This window comes from Cyprinus carpio, chromosome A17 (genome assembly GCF_018340385.1).
Source record: "Cyprinus carpio isolate SPL01 chromosome A17, ASM1834038v1, whole genome shotgun sequence".
Lineage (NCBI taxonomy): Eukaryota > Metazoa > Chordata > Actinopteri > Cypriniformes > Cyprinidae > Cyprinus > Cyprinus carpio.
Window position 1 is genome coordinate 23,609,317 of NC_056588.1, and position 21,875 is coordinate 23,631,191.

The 21,875-nt window shown below is 34.1% G+C and overlaps 1 protein-coding gene across 3 annotated transcripts in view; it reads left to right on the forward strand.

Moving 5' to 3' along the window:
• LOC109104292 (rho guanine nucleotide exchange factor TIAM2-like) overlaps window positions 1-21,875 on the forward strand; it is a 99,947-nt gene that overhangs the window by 2,353 nt on the left and 75,719 nt on the right. Inside the window, exon 1 of one of the 3 annotated variants that reach the window (XM_042774442.1) lies at window positions 11,955-12,534. The exons of the other annotated variants lie outside the window; for them this stretch is intronic. The gene's annotated coding sequence lies outside the window, so the exon portion shown is untranslated. Of the gene's footprint in view, window positions 1-11,954; window positions 12,535-21,875 lie in introns of those variants that run through there. 3 annotated transcript variants of the gene reach the window in all.

Consider the following 21,875-nt stretch of genomic DNA (forward strand, 5'->3'; position numbering starts at 1 on the left):
TCTTATGGATAACTTTTATGAAGCTTTCTTTGTTTCTAAGCTCTTTTAATTAACATTATAATTTTTGATAGAACTACTAAAGTGCTGTGATTTATGAATACCCACAATTCCTATAAAATTTAGTAGCAGTATGTGAAATTAGTATTATGTCCAAATTTGTAATATGCATTAAAACAGTAGGCAAAATGTACCTGGATGACCTACTACCACCATCTGAAATGTGTCCAGTAGATGCTTAACTATTCCATGAAGCCACTGAGATGGTGAAGCAATGAAACTGACACATGACAATGCCAATATTGCAGCTGGATTGCATTCCTACTACATGCATGCATACTTCATAGAATGTTTATAGAACAAAGCAAGTCCTGTTAAATATAGTACCTGCTATGACAGTATATGGTTTTGGATACAGCAATATATTTTGAATTGACGGCAAATCTATAAGTCAGTATCAATGACGTCTTGTGATTTATGAGTCCTTTGCCAGTGCACTGCTAATTATTCTCATAATGCACCAGGCCATGTGTGTCAGCAACCATACTTCTGGTTTATAACCTAGCAGTCTGAAGGTGCTGCTTATCCCGCCATCTGCTCTTGGCATGATTACTGGAGGGGGAGGCACAGTCTTATTAGCGCTAGAAAATCATTGACGCTAAAAGATGGTTAGTTAGCAGAAATCTCTCTCTGACTTCATGGAGGTTCCCCATGACCTATTGATTAAAAACTACGGACCTAAGATAATTGCATGAACAATGAAAGATAATGATGGATGCACTGAGCTTAGGTAGGGGTTAACAGTTCCAGTAATATCAACTCAATTTTGTACCCACTGGAAGTCACCTGCTTTCAAACCTGTGTTTCAAATGTGTGTTTTTTGTGAGCGTGCTCTGGTTTCGAATTACAAAACCAAAAGTTTCTATTTACAGCGTTGAGTTTTGTAGCCAATTACATGTATCTCTGTTGACAGCAGTGGCCAATCAGAGGTGTTTACTGTAGGTTAGTCAGAATCCGCTCTGATCTAAAGTTTGTGTAGTTCTACACGCTCGTATATCTTCTTATTATAATAAGACAAAAAGAAAGCATACACAATGAAAATAAGATAGTCATTATATAGTTAGTTATTGATTATATCAGGAGTTTCCATGTGAGTTAGCTCGGTAAGTCAGGGGGTGGATTTAGTGATTTGGGGGCCCCAGGCAAAATGCAGGAATGGGGCTCTAAACAATTTCACAAATTTACAACATAAAAAAACATATTTTATGCACTCCTGCTTATTATTAAATTATAGCTTCAGATGCATGATAGTTTCATTTGTAGGGCCCTATGTAATCCATTTTATTTTCCCCAAATTATTATTATTATTATTATTTTTTTTTCCAAAGTCCCTTTTTCAGTTTTAATTTTTCTGGATTGTTATATTAAATTTTAATCAAAAAGCATGTCTACTTAATTGAAAACATGAAACTTGTTTAACAGCAGTTTATTAAAAGTTTAACAAAAATAGGCCTACATTCTTAGGGCCCAAATTCTGTGCTTTCCATTTAAAATTTTCTGTTTAATCAAAAACATATCTAGTTAATTGGATTCATAAAACAACTTTTTAGTTTGTATACAATAAAAGGGCCATATGATTTTTTTTTTATTATTTATTTTAGAAATTCTGTTTAATTTTTGAAGGCAACATCAAATGAAGGCAAAAACATTATCTCTTTCAATGAAAATTAAACAAACACGTTTCTTTCTTTTCTTTTTAATTCAAAGTGGTACACAACAGAAGTTTACTGTGTAACGAGGAATGTCACGCAATTCGTCAAATTTTGAATGAATAAATCAAATGCAAGTGAGGACAGTTCAATTAAACTGCGATATGGACTTGTGTATGTGAATTTTAGTCAAGTCACCATTATTTATATAGCGCTTTAAACAAAACAGATTGTCAAAGCAACTGAACAACATTAATTAGGAAAACAGTGTGTCAATAATAAAAAATGACAGTTAAAGGCAGTTCATCATTGAATTCAGTGATGTCATCATGCAGCTCAGTTCAGTTTAAATAGTATCTGTGCAATAATTTGCAATCAATCAACAATTATATTAAATGACTAAAATGCTATTTACTACAGACGACAACCAGTAGGGTTACATGTGCTTCAGTAACAAACGCTTTGGTGTTTTGTACGTTCTTTTCAAGCAATTATAAATAAATAAAAAGCTTCTATAGCAATTTAGCGAACAAAACTGTGGTTGTTGTGTTATAATGAACACCACAGCAACCACTTGATGCTGACCACGCATCAAGTACTGTATATAATAAGCATTTTAGGCGGCCCTTGGCTTTGGGGGCCCAAGATGTTCGCCTACCTTTGCCTATTGGTTACAGTAAGTCCACCTCTGCGGTCAGTTACGCTATAAGGTGCTCGTCTTTGTCACCTTTTTCACCCATGATGAGTTTGCATCCGTGACAAAGATGATTAGGAGATATACAAATAAACATTCATCAAAAGCCTGATGTATCATATTTCATGCTCCCATTTCAACATGATTTATGGATAACTAAGTTACCCTAAGTTGCCTCAGGCCAGGAAGTGAAATATTACAACATAAAATGTATAAAATCAGTAAAGATTTCACAGTAAAAAGAAACGTGTACCACAAACTAAAGGCAAACATTTTTAAAATTGTACTTAAAGGCCTTTAGCTGCCAAAAAGTATGCACAATCAGTTAGACAACACATTGACATTTAGTTGATTTGAACAGGTTTTTCAGCAAAGTTGTTTTAGAGGCTCAAGAAATTTGCTTATATGATATAGTAGGCTTTACTGATCCATACATACATCTTCAGGCAGTTTTAGAAAGTCATATAAAATAAAATAACGTCTGGACTAGAGGCAGAGCATGTGAGGAGTGTGAAGCATGCATTCCCAGCAGTTCTGTAACCTCTTCAGCTCTCAGCAGGTGCCTCGAGAGCAGTCGTCAACAGTCAGAAAAATAAATAAGCCCACAGATGAATTCACTTCTTCAGGTCAAGACAGTGCTAAATGTGCTCAAAATAGACTTTTTAAAAAAGTATTTAATTTTTCCTTTCCACAAGTTAAAGATATAAATCACCCAAAAATTAAAGTTCTGTCATTTATGCACACTCAAGCTGATCCTGTTTGGTTACTTTCATTTTTATCTTCTTGTGTTCAGCAGGTTTAGAACAACTTGAGGGTGAGTAAACGATGACAGAATTTTCATTTTTGGGTCAACAATCCCTTTAAGGCCTTCAAGTCTTAAATCCGAGAAGTCGTCTTAAATTCGTAAAGTCCTGACATTAAATGTTCCATGCGGTGCAAAACATGTAATCTTCCACAGTACTGTTGTCTTGTTTTTCAATACAAATATCTAAACAGCCTTTAATCAAGAAGCATTTTCTTGAAAATTAATAGAGTTATGATTGTAGTTACAGAATAAGTCTTGGTTTTTTGAGAAAAATAAAGTTTAAATGGGTCCATGCTTGAAACAAGTAATATTGGTCAGTAAGGTGTGGAAATGTGTTTTCCCTTTGAATAACCTTGATTTTTCTGAGCTTTTTGGCAGATACAGTATTTGTTCTTGTTTTAATTATAAACTCACTTGATTATGATCAGTTTCTCAGAAAACAAGACTTTGTATAATGAATTAAAACCTGAAAGAGATATGTCGGAAGTTGTATTTTCAAACTGTTGCTAATACAACTCATTTTCTGCCCTCTGACATTTACATTTAGAGAACATATTGATGTATTGTGTTCTCTTCAATTTGCCCCCTAAATTATCTTGGTCTTAACGCGTTAAATTGATCTTCAAAATGTTTACAAGAGTACAAGAGAGATGAAGTCAATAAGGAAGAAGAGGACAGTGGAAGGCACATCAGAATCTGGGAATAAAGGCAATGGAGATTGCCTGTGAAAACGTTATTGTGGAGTCTTGTATGTGTGTCATATTAAGGTCTTCCTTGTTTCTCCACCTGCCTATTCACAGTAATCCCTTATTAAAATAATTCACTTTCTTTATACAAACGTTGTATAATTTCTTGTATTACTGTAATGGTTGAATATTTAAATATTACGGTACACAGTTTTTTTTTTAACATTGTCTTACATTTTACGTTTAATTATTATGAATGATTCATCCATGCATTCTTATTTTAATATTACAAGGTCAGTAATTAACTAGTAAAATAACATCATGACTTGCTCATTCTGTCATGCATTATGAACAACAACTCTGCTGACGTATGTAAAGCCATGCTGCAGTCAAGCCAGTTTATCAGACATGCAACTCACTTTTCCTAACCCAGCCTACTGTCCTACACTGGTCTTACACTGTTTTTGTTTCTTATGTAACTCAATTTCTTGAGAAATGTCAATACACTAGTAAGGTCGATTGCAAATATCTGGATGCACATTTCCTGTAACTTATAAAGATAGATAACTTAAGTTTTATGTCTTTTGAATTGTTTCACATGTAAAATGTATAAAAGCTGTTCATTGTACAGTATATCTGCATCTGACAGTCCTGTGAGTCATTCTAAGGCAAGGTTTAATGTAAATACTGCTTTTAAAACTTTTTTTTTTCTTCTGAATTTAAAGTCTGTAGTTTTGGATTTGGATTTGAAGTTAGAAAACATGTAATAGCGTCCAGGAAATAAGTCTGTTAGGGCAACATGCAGCTTTGAAAACCACAACCATGTGAGGCCTCATCGACACTGCAGTGAGAGTGAGCTCAGACCTTGCTATTGGTACTGTTGTTGTTGGTGGTTGTTATCTGGATTTAATTTACTTCAACAGCTGAAATAAAATAACTTTAGTGGAGCTGAATCACTCCTCAAAGTAGCTGATTTTTTTTTTAGCAGATGCAGAGCATAACCAGTAGAGGTCAGACTGACTCTTCTGCAGACTACCTTTTAGACATCGGAGGTTTTCTGAGGACAGTCCACTAGCACAGCAGTGCATGAAGGCCAAACAGTAAAATCTCAAATTCAAAAATAATTCCTAAAATTTCAAAATATACACAGCCACTTGTCTAATCATGGCATCAACACCACACTTCAGTGGAATCAAAAAACATTCTTTGCTCATAAAAAATAACAGGCTTTAGCTTTTACTCAAAGACTTCACTTTAAAGTATGTGAATTTGTACATAGTATTGTGATCAAACCAGACTCGAGTTTGCAGAGTTCTAGATGATAATAGAGTGTAGTGACATGGTTGTACTCTCACTATATATTTCTGATGTGAAGATTTTCAACCCTGGGGAATAGCATCAGGGCAGCAGCTTTTCTTCATTGTACTTTAGCAAAACCACAGTCTTTGATGTTTCTAAATAAAAATGACACTAAAAGGACTAGAAAATTAACTATTAAACTATTCTAGAAAATTAAACTATATAATAGGAATATCTGTAATGCTATTGCAGCACTATTGCTTATGATATCTGAATTAATTTTGAGATTTTACTAATATTGTGTGCATGTCAACTAAATTCACTCAGATACAGTATCCGCCTCACAATTTTAGAGGGGAATATCCAGTATCAATCCACAGAATAACATCTTATTTCAAGACCCATCATCACTTAATATGAATAATACAATTCAATGACAAAATTTACATAAGAGATACACACAATTGCAAAATACAATGATGCAAAATAGTTATTTAAAATTCAACAAAATCAACCGAATTATACAAAAAAAAAAAAAAAAAAAAAGTTTTTCCATTGAGGAGACTGCCGGTTGATTTGTTATTGGTTGATTTTAATATCTTATCATGCACAGGGTATGATCATAAAATAAGGATTATGTCTAAATACTCTGTTGTTCAAAAGTTTGAGAAGTCTCTTCTGTTCATCATGGCTGCATTTATTTGACCAAAAATTCAGAAAAACAGTAATATTGTAAAATAATGGTTTCTATTTTAATATACTTTAAAATTTAATTAATGTCTGTGATGCAAAGCTGAATTTTCATCAGCCATTACTCTTTAGTGTCACATGATCCTTCAGAAATCGTTCTAATATGCTGATTTATTATCAACGTTGGAAACAGTTGTGCTGCTTAATATTTTTTTTTTTTCAGGATTGTTTGATTAATAAAGTTAAAAAGAACCACATCTATTTAAAATACAAGACTTTTCCAACAATATCAGTCTTTATTATAATTTTTTTTATCAATTTAACACAACCTTTCTGAATAAAAGCGTTCATTTCTTTCAGAAAGAAAGAAAGAAAATTACTGACCCCAAACTTTTGAACGGTAGTGTATATTGTTACAAAAGATTTATATTTTGAATAAATGCTGTTCTTTTTAATGTTTTATTCATGAAAAAATCCTGAAAAAAGTATCGCAGGTTCCAAACAAAAAAAAAAAAAATTCTATTTTTTTTTATTTCCAATATTTATAATAAATCAGCATATTAGAATGGTTTCTGAAGGATCCTGTGACACTGGTGTAATGATACTGAAAATTCAGCTTTGATCACAGGAATAAATTATATTTTGAAATGTATTAAAATAAAAATAAAATATTTTAAATTTTATTTTAATTTTGTAATAATATTTCACTATTTTTAGTTTTTTTTGTTCTGTTTTTTTTATCATTTATGTGTTGTTTTGATTTTTTTTTAATATTTATTTATATTATGTTTTTATTGTTATGCTTTTGAACGGCAGAGTATCTTTCCCGCTCGCATTTAGCGATTGCATCTTAACTTGCTCTAAAGAACTCAAATCAGATGTTGTGTTAGACTAAATTAATGACTTTTCCTCTCAGAGTTTCAAATCCGCAGCATTGACAAGTAAAATCCAACATTTGGACACCAGTGTTCTCGTGACTTTAAGTCTTAGTATAGCCTCCCCTGTGGTTACTCCAATCTGGCTCATCAGTTTACCCTTTTCAGAATTCACTCACTTAGGGTGATTAATTATTCATGATCATGCTTATTAATGACAGCGAGCATCTGTGCTCCCATGTGACCTCCTCCACACACTGCTGTCCAAACAAGCAGTCAGATTAGAGATTGCAGTTTGAGCTTCAGCATCATTTAAAAAGTCCCTGGATATGGATTCATCAAAGCATGAACTAAGAAAATTAACCCCTTTCTGGTTTGATCCTCTTGTGGCCTGGGACCAGATCTTTAGAGCCCTCTTTGTACTAAAGTCTGTGACTTGGCATATGGCCTTTGGCCTGCTGGGAGCTCACCCTGCATGGGACAGAATGAATGCTCAGTTTTGTGTGAATATTTTTGGAATGTTGAAACTCTAATTAGAAAAATAAATATAATTCAAGCTAAATAATAAATAAACTAATAAATCAAGCTGAATTGAGCTTTGAGATAGGCCCATTTGAGTGACAGGAAGGGTAATATTTAATATTAGCAAGTTGATCTCTCTAAATCTTTTATTCAGTTTATATTTATTTTGATAAGTGAAATCAAACGCACAATTATCAGCACAATTGTTGAGAAAAGAGAAAAGAGAGAAAAAACATCCAACCAAATCCTGTTGAGTGTTCTAGTTTTTTAAACAGGATGCAAATATATATATATATATATAATTTTATATATTGATACATCAGGCTTTTATGACTCATATAGTATACTGTAAGGGAATATGGAGCTCATATTCGAGGAGGAAAATGAAATTCTCTCAGATTATGTCATGCAAATCGATGAACTCTTTATATAAATACATCAGACTGCTTGCATAAAATGCATCTAAATATCTAAGTATTCTAGTATTCTAAAAGACATTTTATTTGAAAAGCAGAAAGTATCAATCAGATGGCAGAATGCATGTAGAATTTAGTTTTTCAACAAAGTTTTGAACATGTTAATAATTTAGAGGCCTTAGAAAGGTACACATCAAATATGATACAGCAGGCATTATGGGGTTAATTTCATGAGGAATATTAATTTAGTCAAGTGCATTTAAACTTTTGGCTGGTACTGCATATATTTTACTATTTGATTTTGGACATCAGCTAATCCAGGCTTGTTTTTATTTTATTTTTTGCCTGCCCATAAAGTCTAATTTTGTGGCTCATGAAATCTAAGCTGTGATCATTCCGATCTTTCTCCCAGCTCTCTCTCTCTCATCTGGGAATCAGCAATGCACCAGCTCACACCAATCTGACCATGTGAGAATTAAATGAGAATGACTAACATCACAGGGCATAACACATCTTACACACAGACCCTGCACACAGTTCCGGAGACGTATATGTGGGTCGGTGTCTATAGACACTCTGTCTCCATTCTGGCTATTTTATTGATCGGGGAAAGACAAAGGGAGGACATCCCAACAGCTCATGCATGCGTAATCTAGTCTTACACCTTTCTGTCCTATAGTCACAGAGCTTTCTCTTGGGGACAACTGCGAAAATGAGAAACATGCATTATCACAAATAACAGATAGGTTACATGAACATTTGTAGTACTGACTGTGAGAGTGCTGAAGCACAGAAATGATGTTAGTTAGAGCATATTACTGATGAAATCTCGGGCAGGGATAGGCCAACATCATGTCCTGTGTTTGAATGGCTGCTTGTTTGGAAAGAATACATCCTATTTCTTGATTTGTTTGGATGGGTGATTGTTTTCAGCATAGGAGAAATAGCCGTGAATGGCTGCTTGTTTGGAAAGAATACATCCAGGGTTGGAAAGCAATTTAGAAAAATCCAACCTATCATTCAAATATCTCTAAATTAATATGCAAATAACTTGTTGTTTATTTAAGGGACATATTCTTTTTTTTTCATCCTAACTTTTAAAAACAAGAAAAGCATGCTGTATTGCTTATCTATGAATAGTAAACTATGATCATAGCTGTGGATGCGTAACCATTTACTACATGCTACCTAACCTTACAACATAACCTGAGGACATTTAACCTTTAAACAGGCAACATGCACTACAGGATACACATTCTTTAGTCTCTTGTAGGAGGCTGTTTGGAGTATGGGGGTCACATGACTTGGTTCAAATTTTCTGTGCTCATTTTTTTAGAAGGTTGACATATTTTAATCGTACTATTTTCAGCAAAAAAACTGTTAGTATTAATTGTGAACATTGTCTTAAGAAAATTAAGTCATATGTTGTTCATGTTTTTTTTTTTATTGCTTTTTGTAATATGTATATTCCCTGAGATACGTTGCATGATTAGGGCATTTGTTTTTATTTAGTTTTAGTCCAGATGATATTAAAAAGTGACATGAAATGATTTTTTGCAGATCATTTCCACTCTTGCAGGTTTTAGGGTTAATATGAATGGTTAGTAAGTGCTTTGCTGCAACTAAATTAAGTTTACTGGGTTACAATCTATTTTAAGTACATAAGGAAGTTATATAATCTTCCTTTTATATGTCTTCAGTGAATAGCTAATGTGAATCTTAAGCATTTTGTTTTTAATCAAATTTTGTATTGAAATGTTTTTTAAAGGATAGTTCACCCAAAAATGAAAACACTGAAACATAAAAGAGGAAATCTTTTACAATGAAAGTCAACGGGGTGGGTCCAGTGTTATATGGATCTTAGTCTCGCGTAGCCAGACCTTCAGACTGACGGCTGAAGGTCTGGAATCCATGGCAGCTTTCTTTGGCCAAGGCCCGCCCATGAGGCAGTTTGAGCGACATGTCAAACAACCAATCACAGTTGGTTTTGTTCAGCGGCATGTTTCAGGGCGTGGAAATGTCGCTATAATAACAGACTGGTGTGTAAAACTCTCTGACGTATTTTAAGGATTCTGTGCCGTAAACTTTAAATATTTAACATACTTTTGAGAATCCAGCATTTAGTTGATCCTGATTAGTGCTCGTCATCACAGTTGTAAACATGACGGCTTTCTTCTTTCATGAGGGCGTTTGGCGGCAAGGCATCTTTGTTTCAGGCGGAGCGTTAAAGAACGCGACACACACGTCTCCCGGAAATTCTGTATTATTCAACCAATCCGATGATGACTTTGACACTCCTGAAGCAATTCCACTTTTGTGTGCCATATGCATCAGACGTTTAGCCAACAACCTGTGGGTGTGATGTCTGAGGGTGAGACTATTTGGATTCCAACATTCTTCAAAATATATTTTATTTTATATTCCAGATTTGGATGAGTATATGATGACATCATTTTTACTTTTGGATAAACTTTCCCTTTATCATTTGACAGTCCAAGAAATAGATGCCATGTTAAGTGCAACAGTGTAGGCTGTCTCGATAAGCCTTTTTATTTACTGCTCATTTTGGGATATATTGTAAGTACGTCATCAGGGTATTCCATGCACTCACAAAGTATGCAAAATGTGCACAATATACATATTGTATACTGCAGCAATCAATAAATCAAAGATAATATTAATACTACTCACATTTGGGTATATAGATTTCTTTATTAATTAATAGGAAATAGCTTTGGTTAGGTCTGAATTAAAGGTGCCGTTTTAACATGCTAATTAAATTTGTGCAGTATCCTGAAATGTTTTTACATAATTTATGACCTCAGCTTTGTGGCTGTTCAGATGTTGTTTGGATTAGAGAGTGGTTTTAGGTTTACTAAAAGCCAGCACTGAGGGGCCAGAGAAAACCTGAGATCTATTTATTATGTCATTTCAAATGTCTGCACTATTTTGTGCAGAAATCCTCAAAGATTCTCTCTCTCACACACTCTTGGAAGCCCACAGCTTTCACAAGATGAACACACTATAGCTTTACATATCGTGTCTGCTGAAACAGTCGACAACTATGGCAACTTTATTTTGTTTTCATATATTGGCAAAGATTAAACTTCAATAGCTCAATACATTTTTAATCTGCAACTGAATTGTACACTGCATAAATGACAAGGAATTTCCCCAGAAACCATATATATATATATATATATACACACACACACATGTATGTATGTATGTATGTATGTATGTATATATATATATATATATATATATATATTACACTGCATAAATGACAAGGAATTTCCCCAGAAACTACACTGCATAAATGTATATGATATATATATATATATATATATATATATATATATATATATATATATATATATATATATATATATACACAGTACAGACCAAAAGTTTGGAAGCATTACTATTTTCAATGTTTTTGAAAGAAGTTTCTTCTGCTCATCAAGCCTGCATTTATTTGATCAAAAATACAGAAAAATTTTTATATTGTGATATATTATTACAATTTAAAATAATTGTTTTAAAATTTATTATACTTTAAATTATCATTTATTTCTGTGATGCAAAGCTGAATTTTTAGGATCATTATCACATGATCCTTTAGAAATCATTCTAATATGATGATTCATTATCAAAGTTGGAAACAGTTCTGCTGCTTAATATTATTTCAGAACATGTGATACTTTTTTTAGGATACTTTGATAAATTAAAAGAAAAAAAAAAAGAAAAAAAGAAGCTATGTTTTTAAAATATAAATATTTTGTAATAATATACACTACTGGTCAGTAATTTGGGGTCAGTAATTTTTTTTTTTCTTATTTTTAAATAAAATCAATACTTTTATTCAGCAAGGATGTGTTAAATTGATAAAAAGTGATAGTAAAGAAAATATATTATTAGAATATATATTATTAGATTTTTTTGTTTGTTTTTGAATAAATGCAGTTCTTTTTAACCTTTTATTCATCAAATATATTAGACAGCAGAACTGTTTTCCAACACTCATGATAAATCAGAATATTAGAATGATTTCTAAATGATCATGTGATAGACTGGATGTTACATGTGACACTGAAGGCTGGAGTAATGATGCTGAAAATTCAGCTTTGCATCACAGCAATAAATTTTTTTTTTTTTTTAAAGTATATTCAAATAGAAAACTATTATTTTAAGTTGTAATAATATTTCACAATATTACTGTTTTTTCTGTATTTTTGATCAAATAAATGCAGGCTTGATGAGCAGAAGAAACTTGTACTGTATATATATGGGAGCAAACATAATTTAGGTTTCATGTGCAATAATTGAAGAATGGTTTTTAAACACCATGGGAAGCCTCAAAAATTTTATACAATTTTTGAGGCTTAAACTGACAACAAACAGAGAGTCAGTTTAAGAGTAGATGCCTGTCACCAAACAGTCATTTAAATGACCTTAATAATGTAACACAGCAACCAAACACGCTTTACTCTGATAAACACTGTGATCTCCATTCCTCCTAAAACGGGATTGGTTCTTCTCTGCGCATAATATAATTATGTTTGCGACAGCTTCAATCTGATTGGTGGACTGTGTTGTCTTTTAACGTTAGGGGCGTGACAAACTGTTCACGTAGCGTAGTGAGAGTTGAGGAGCTGAAGTTTAGCTGATCTTTAGAGAAGAGAAATGGATTAAAACCACTGATCTATATATAGATCAGTGATTCAAACTTTGTCCTTGAAAAACCGTTGATTCAAATAAATGCGCTCTAAAAAAAAAAAAAAATAAACCTTAGAAGCGGCTATTTAACATCCCTTCCTGTCGCTGATTTTTAATATCTGGTAAGTAAAAGTTATCTGTGTTTTTGTTTGCGGTAGCCTATTTACTCAAACCTAAATAGGTTTTCCAGAGTTCATTGTGTTTAATACGACTTTATCTGTAGCGGCTATTTTCAAGTAGGGCTCGCTGCAGCCTGCGGTGGACATCCAACCCCGCCCACATCCAAGTGTGACGTCAGAAGTCACGCCCATCCCCGACACAACCCCGCCCACGTCCAAGTGTGACGTAAACGAAAGCCACGCACATATCAAATATGTCACCTCATGTGATTTCCCCATCCCCGTACCGGGAAACCCGGAAGTATGTTGAAGCAATTTATGGAAGTTTATGGGATCTAAATAAAATAATATTGTCCTTCGTTTTACTAATACACGTTTTCTCTTATTTTTGTAACGGATGTCTAGGCTAAAATGGCACAATTTAAATCTAATATATATTTAATATGTCTAATATACGGAAGCTGATTTCGTCATCATAACAGCTCCTAAAACGCTTATGTTGATTAAAGTAGGCTTATTGTCAATTAAAACTTTTAAACCTTACCTTGTTCATTTATGTAATGAGATAAATTCACATTTATTAAAAAACGATTTTTGACCTACCCAAGGCAAAATTGAAATGCATCAAATTTAAAGGGGACAATTAGATTTTGGTATTGTAAAAGTATGCAAATTTATTGTAAAAGTTTGTATTATATAATTGTCATTTAATTTTCTAAAGATTTATTCCACTTATCATAAAGTGTTTAACATTTGAATGATAGAATCAACAGTTTTCCCCATATGCAGTAGGCTACACATACTTAGGCTGAATAAAGATTGCATTGATAGATTATATAAGTAACATGACATTGACCTTCAGGCCTTGTTCATCACAACTTGATATGAAACATGTCCAGGTCCTCCACATACTTAAAGATGAATGAAAAAGGCATCCATTGTTTCATTGGGTATTTTTATATTTATTATTTTACAAAAATAATTACATGTACAATTTTACAAAAAAAAATAATATACACCACCAGTCAAAAGTAATTCAATGTTATGTTTTTTATTTATTTTTTAAAAGTTTTTGTTCTTTTAGACAAGCCAGCATTTATTTGATCCAAAAAACAGCAAAAAACAGTAATGTGAAATAATTTTTACAATTTAAAAGAACTGCTTTCTATTTGAATGTATTTTAAAATGCAGTTTATTCCTTTGATCAAAGCTGAATTTTCTGCATCATTACTCCAGTCTTCAGTGTATTAACATAATAATAATAATTATAAAATGTTTTTTGAGCATCAAATCAGCATATTAGAATGAAGGATCATGTGACTGGAGTAAGTCACCTTTGAAATCACAGGAATACATTTCATTTTAATAGAAATAATAGAAAATTGTTATTTTAAATAGCAAAAATATTATACAAATATTTTTAAATTTGGATTTTTTTTTGTGTTTTTGGTTTTATATATGTGGGGTTTTTGTGAGGAGGAGATTTTTTTTTAAAAATTTTAAAATATCTCTGTTTTAAAAATTTTTTGACTGGTTGTGTTTAACAAAAGATGCTCCAAATATTATAAAGTCTGAGCAGCTGAATGAACAGCTGAATGATCAGATAAACAGTTCTTGACATGCAGTACACACACATACATACATAGACTACACAGAGAGATTCCTTGCTTCAATATATCCTCCGATTCTCCCTCCAGGTAGTCTTTGATGGCATTCTGATGATTTTTACTGTCCATCTGGAGAAAGGCAGGCCCTGTCACCTCCCCACAGAATAACCCACGATGACTCTGTACCACGCTGGACCAATGTCCCTTACACCTTCCACTTTATGTCCTCTTGGCGCTCCTGTTAAAAATAGAGAATACATACGTGTTGGGGGTATGTGTGTCCACTAAAAATTATTTACCTCATCATTCTACATAAACATATTTATGATTTTAAACCAGAAAAATCAATCAGTATCTAAAGAAATGCTCTCACCAAACCTCCATGCACCACTGCATGGCTTATGTGGTCCTTCAAGTGAACTGTAAAAAGTAATTTTCTTTACTGGTGAAACTGCAGCAGGGACCCCTTAACCCGGGAGAACTGCTCTGCATCAGGCTTGGACTGAAAATGTGTAGAATGCTGTAAAACATGACAAACAAACATTATGTGATCTTTTCGTTAATATAGAAGAATACAAAGATAATCTGTGACATACACAGAGTTATCCAGCAAGACATAATGAAATGATGTCCAACCAAGTTACTGTGCATGGGTACTGTGATCAGAGTATATAATTAAAGAGGTCATATGTATGTGAGTGTTTTGTGTGTGTGTGTGTGTGTGTGTGTGTGTGTGTGTGTGGTGGGGGGCAGGTAAGTACATATGTGTGAGAGGGATGAAGTGTGTGTCTGAGTGGGTGAGATGAGTGTTATGTGTGGGGGGGGGAGGGTATAAAAATATTGCACATTGATTCATAATTGATTTTATGTTGTAAGACTTGTGCCTTCTATCTATCTATCTATCTACACATGTATGTATGTATATATGTATGTATTTGTGTGTGTGTGTACGCATGCATGCCACGAATACATACATATATACATACATGTGTGGATACACAGACCCCCCCAACATAAAAACACCCATCTCACCCCCCACCCCCAAACACACACACACACACACACACACACACACACACACACACACACATATAAGTATATTTGTTGCTAGCAATAACGTGCCGGTGTGAAGTTGAAATTAAAAATACTTACTGTTGCTTATGCACATGCACACAAATGACGCACACGTTCTTAAAGTTGTCAACGTTTGGTAAAGACCAAAGATATTTTTTTTACTTACCGACACGGCAAACAAGAGCTTCTTTTTTAGCGGTTGGCAAACAATAATCTTCTTATCTATGCTTCTTCCTATTTCAAAATGATTGAGAATGTGACGTATTTTGACATGGGCGTGGTCTGTGACGTCACACTTGGATGTGGGCCGGGTTGGATGTCCACCGCAGGCTGCAGCGAGACGCTCCTCGCTATTTTGGTTTAATAAGGGAAACTAGGACAACTAGGTTTGTTCTTTTCACATTTCCTTTCAGTGAAGTTTGAAACGATGAAATTGTGTTTCGTATTGTATGTTTTGTGTTTACATGCTTGACTTTTTGTAGCTAATAAAGAACCCAAGTTAAGTATTGTCTAAAATGTAACACCTTACCTTATGAATACCTTATATATTTGAATGTTCAATACCAGCTTGAATAACGTTATAAAGCAATTTTCATTTGTTTTATTAAAAATTAAACTGACAGTCACCTGCAATATAATATGAAAAGCAATAACTTAAAGTTGATGTCTGCACCTAGGCTATTACAAAAACAATATTTTGCTGAGGATTAAATGTTATTTGTCAGAGGTGATTAAAAACTTTATTTTAACTTTAAAAAAATGATAAAATTATTTTCTTATGGGTTGGTAGTTGAAAATAGTTCAAACAGGAAAAAAACCCCAGAAAAGACTGAATTGTCCTGCTCAAGGAAATAATAATGCTGATATGGAGAATTTTTATAATATAATAAGAATTATAACTTTTTCATGTGAAATTAAGGTGATTTGATAAGCTATGAAAGCAAATGATATGCAAACTGTTAAATTCAATTTGAAATTTGTTTTTGGCTTTCCAACAAAGAACCAGATGGCAAATATGTGCGGACCAAGTTCTCTTTAGGCTACATATAAGTCACAATGTACAGTCCTTATGTGTTAGGTTATTAACTAGTCTGCCTTGTTTTACTTGTTTATGAAGCAAAAAATCTGACTTTTTGATTGCAAGAAAGGTGGACAGTCAGTCAGTCATGGTGTTAGCATCATTAAAGTTAACCTTTAAATGGGAAGAAGTAGTGTTAGGGTGTGGTGTTGAATTTGAGAATAATACAGCCATGACAAAAGAGCTTATTGAACCCTGTGGAGTGTCAGCACCTAGAGCAAATATAAGCTGACCGCAGAAGGAAGGTATGCCACTGGGCAACAGGGAGCTCTTTGTCATGATTGATGTCTGCTTTATAACTCATAAGGCTGGCAGGGTTAATTAATTAATGAAAATATTTTTTGATTTCCAAGAGCTAATATAATTGGAGATGTTTTACTCTTGCTCACAGAGGCTTTTCCTAATTGTAGTCTTTACTGTTTCTTTGTAAAATAATGGTTTACAAGCTCAATAGAGTGTGAGGAGTTACTGTGGTCTAATATATGGTTTGCGGCCTTATTGAACTAAACTGAAGAAGAATCTCCTTTTTTCTATTGTTGGTATAGTTTTTGTGCAATATTTGGATCATGCTATTCATGTTTAAGTTGTGGAGTTTACGGATGTAGTGTTCAATGCTACAAGTCTTGAGCTGCTGTTTTAAAATGCTACTTTAGTTCACTGCCACAATAAAAACCTATTTTTACAACTTGCCCTCAAAGTTCCTGGCCCTAATTCTGTTAAGCAAACCACACTTTGGAAAACCATATATCATGTCCACTCTTTCCACATTTTCCCCATGTAAGGTTGTGTGAGCTGTAAATTGTCTATTGTACAGTGATTATGTGTGTCTCTTACTGTCTAGGTAGATTGGGACAGTCATTAAGAATTCATTTTCAAATTCTTTTAATGTTCACTAACTGCAAGTCACTTCTTGTGGAATGTTGTAAGCCTGTTAAGATGAGAAGGCTTTTGTAATTCTGTGAAACTTAATTATTTTATGTTTTTTCCATTAAAGGGTAATCTTGGTCAGTTTGATAATGTCTTTCTGTCTTCTGGAGATTATATTTGGTTCAAAAGTAATTGCACAAGAGCAGCCTCTGTGCACGTGGTTGGCTGTGTTTAAAGCTAGCTATAAAAAGCAGGTATGGTAAGACGGGTGTTGAATGCATCCTGGAGGCAGTGAGCTACCGTCTAGCGGCCAGTCAATGTTTTTTTTCCTAACCATCTTTCCAGGCTGTCCAAGGACAGACTGCCGGACATGTTTGTCTTACAATAAACATTTTTTTTCCCCTACTGCTTTAGACTGTTCTCTGACATCATCTTGAACAAAATGATGGCTTGTTGAGTCACAAATCCCTATATAATTCCAACTGTCCATGATTCACCAGAGAAAGACTAACCTACCTAAATTTAAGGTCTGTTCATGTTCAGGCCGACATCATAAATGTTGAAAAATTGAAAGCTTTATGATTACAAATACTGCTTTCAAATTATGTTATGTCAAATCTTAGAAGTTCCAAGCATGATTTCTAAAAATAATAAAGATCAACGGTCAGGGAGAGCTAAATTGATGTGTAGAATGAGTTGTTAGAGTATTAATGTCACTGAGCACCAGTTGGTAGTGTGGCATGTGCAAAAGTAGCTTTGTTAAAGGGATAGTTTACCCAAAAATGAAATTCTGTCATTTACATTTAGTGTAAATTACTTAATTCTGCAGAAAAAGAAGATATTTTGAAGAATGTAGGTAACCAAACAGTTTTGTTGTCCATTGATTTCCATTGTATGAAAAAAACAAAACTGAAACATTTGGTAATGTCTGTCTTTTTTTGTTAAAACACAATGCAGGTGTGTGTGTGTGTGTGTGTGTGTGTGTGTGTGTGTGTGTGTGTGTGTGTGTGAGGAAAGGAGGATGCATGACATTGGGTCTGGCAGCCGTTCTTTCAACACTAATCATAAGAGTAAAAATAGTTGTGTGAGTAGAAGCTGTTGGGTAGTGATGCTTTTATATGAAGTGCTATATTTGTTATAAGTGATTGTTTTGTTATGTGTGGTGGATGTGTGAGGTAAAGCCCCTTTTCAATCATTTTCCCTGTTGTCTCTCTAAATCTATATTGACAGCTTTTATATTGCAGTAACCTCATTGATCATGCACCTCAATTGTCATGTTACCAGAGCCCATGTGCATCCTCCAAGTGTTTCAAAATCTTTGTTTTTTTTTCATTTACACAGATTTCTGGGTGAGCAGTGCAATTCAACCAACATTTAGCCTTGGCTGACTGTGGGCTTCAGAAACCATTTAAAACAGCTCATCTAATAGTGAGCTGTAATCGACTGGAGTAAAAGGTCTGATAGTTACTTGGCCTGAATGTCTTGGTGGGCATGAATACTTAAATACACTTTTCATGAGAAAAGAAGAAAAGTGTAAAGAGGGAAAAGGATAAAGAATCCCAGATGACTGAAAACACATCTTAATACCAGGTGGTAACAGAGCCACAGTCTCACAGAACTAAACAATCTTACCATGTCTTTCTATCTACTGGCTAAAGGAATGACAACATGAAGTTGCCCAAAACTAGGTTTGTGTGATTACATAAATACAATTTTCCTTGGATTGCTTGTGTGCTATGTCAAAAGACTAATAGCAAAGTGACAATCTGGCACAATCCAGACGTGAGTCTCAGCAGGCAGTCTTAATATTCACAGCAGCTCAACTTCTGTTGTTTGAAAATAAAAGAGGCAGTCAGTGGATCAAGCTCTTGTGCACTCGGGCAGTGACCATGGAGCTTCAAAAGTACTGACAAGCTGCTGTCCTGCTTGCATCTGATCCAACTTTGCCATCAAATGTGAAACCATGTATGCTAAATGCTGATTATTACTCATGATAATTATGTAACCAAACATTTTTTTCATTTATTAAATAGATAAGAGAGGCAGATCTTACTGAAGCTGTGAAGGAACATATGCTTTCTACTGCAAATATATTCACGCGTTATTCACAAGTTATCCCAGTTCATTTCATTACTGTGGTTCATGTTCGTTGAGTTCTCCTGTTATTATTTCAACCAGCTTCATGAAAATCAGAAGCAGTCAATTATTCAGTCACCCCTCTGGCATTTATAATTGGTAAATGTGTGACAAAGCTCCTGCAGAGCAAGATTTCAAAGAAGAAAAAAACAGACCCGACTTTAATGTTTGGGCATTGCTGTCGGAATTATTTTTAGTCGCTACCTATTAGGTTTAGCTTATTGTGAAATTTGAAGTAAACACAATAGTTTATTCAGGTATTATTTTAATTTTGCTCTGTTAGAGAACTAGTGTTGGCAAAACTACCAGTGCTTTAGAACCAAGTCAATATTGAAATTTTGAAAATGTGATACAAGCTTTTCTGCAGTACAGAGTCAGTCCAGTACGCTTATAGGCGTTGCTTTCAAGCATTCTTGATAACTGATAATTACAGTATAGCAATCAAAAAATTTTAATGTCCAAGAAATGTGATGTCAAAATAAATATGTGAAGGTTACATGCAAGTGTTTTCTTAATGTATTATTTACTGTTAATTAATAATGCTAATTAATTTTAGTTCTAAACATTTAATTCTAATTTTCGTTTACTTAATTTATATATATATATATATATATATATATATATATATATGATCAAGTAGTTTTGATATGGGAATGTTAAAAAATGTGGTACAGAGAACCATGAAGTTTTACTGGTAATGATACTGACTAATGAAATTTTGGTTTTGTGACCTAATGTAATTGTGATCGTGAAAAGCGCATAGTGTCTGTTTGTGGCTATTCCTGGAAGGCCATCATTCACTTGTAATTTGAGAAGCTTTCTTCTAATCCATGTCAGCTCAGCGTCTATGGCCTTAAGACATGCCAGGAGAACAAAGTCTTAGATGCACAGGTTATAGAGTGTATGTTCTGTAGGTTTCTCCCCTCCTCCAGCTGCTTAAGTAGTTCTGATTGTAATTCCTCTCATTCAGGACTGGGTTTGAATGTGTGATTTGCCCTAAGGGATTAGATTCTCTGGGTCATCACTATCCCACTGTGCCTCAGACTCAACAAGGCTTTTGTTGCACTCTCCAGATGGGCCAATTTGGACAAAAATGTGAGGGGGCTGTGGGTATCACTGCATATACTGCCACCATTTGTTGCTGCCCTATATCTGTATACGTGTTTCACCTCTTATAAATATGACTTAGTGGTCTTATTAGAGCTTGTTTGTAATGTATCTTTTCCCCAAAAGGCTTGAGTATTGTTACTCAGTTCATTCCCCAGTCAACATATTTAATTAGAACAGTGTTGTGCCTAACACTCCTGTATAGTAACAAATAATCCACCTGTCATCTGGCTGAAAGCAGTTTATGAAAGCATCCATTTAACCGTCGTCTTCACATACTCTTTTTCTTTCAAGTGAGATCCCGGTTCAAGTTTTATTTTTATCCATGGTAAGTAAGGGATAATGTACTTTATTAAGGGAGATGTACTGTACATTATCCCCCTTATTACACGGTTACTTGCCACATAAGTAAATAATTAGATGCGAAATATTGATTTGAGATGAAATATTTGAACGCAAAGCTTCCGTGAAGACAGCAGTTACGAGCAAGCAGCAAATTCAAACTAAAAGGTACTTTTAAGGGAAATGGTGCAGTCAAACCACTTATTACACAACATTTCAACACAAAAATAATTAAGGCAATAAAAGAATTAACACGAAAATGTTTTAAAACCTTACCAGTTTGTTAGTTGTCTTATAATCTATTACAGCGTACAAAACAATTGTAGCAAAATGGCAGCAGCGTTTGTATCAAACGAGAGCCAGTCCGTGATACCAGGATGACATAATTAAATAATTGTACACCATTTTGAATCAAGTTTTAATATTTTGTAGCTAAACAAACGCAAAGCTTCCACCAAGAAAAAATTGTAGCAAGAGTACAGCGCCGACTGCTGTTACGCGGATAAGCCTGTGTGATTAGCTTTTATCGGTTGTTATCTAGGGATAACATACCTTGGAATGTCGTGACTGACCAATCAGAATCAAGTATTCCACAGAGCCGTGTAATAATGGTTTATAACCACCCCCCCCCCCCCCATTCTGGGGTCACCTCCATATGGCTCCTGACAGGAAACTTTCAGTAATTTACAGAATGAAAGATTTATTTGTCCTGTAAAAAGTGCTGTTAAACCATGTGGTCTAATGGCATGTGCAGACTTATGCCTCTCTGGAAACTGTGGCCTCAGTTATTATTATTCAGATTCACTGGCTCCTAATGATGTTGTTCATTATAGCCATGAACTGGTTTGTCCCATTTGATCTTGTTTTCTAGTCTGCACTGTTTATTCTTGGCTAACAGCAAGCTGTGTAATTATCTCATTTTTTCCATGTTTCTGTTAAAAATCTGCTGGATGCCTGATTGTTTTTCCTTTTCCATGGCCATGAGCAGGTGACAATGCAGCATTTACAAATGTATCTGCCATTTGTGTTTCAGAGGCGTTTTTATGATTATTCCCTGTTATGAGTGTCATTAACAAGCTGTTTATGATCCACCTAGTCTTTTTTTGGTGGTTCACTACAGGATCCCCTACTTG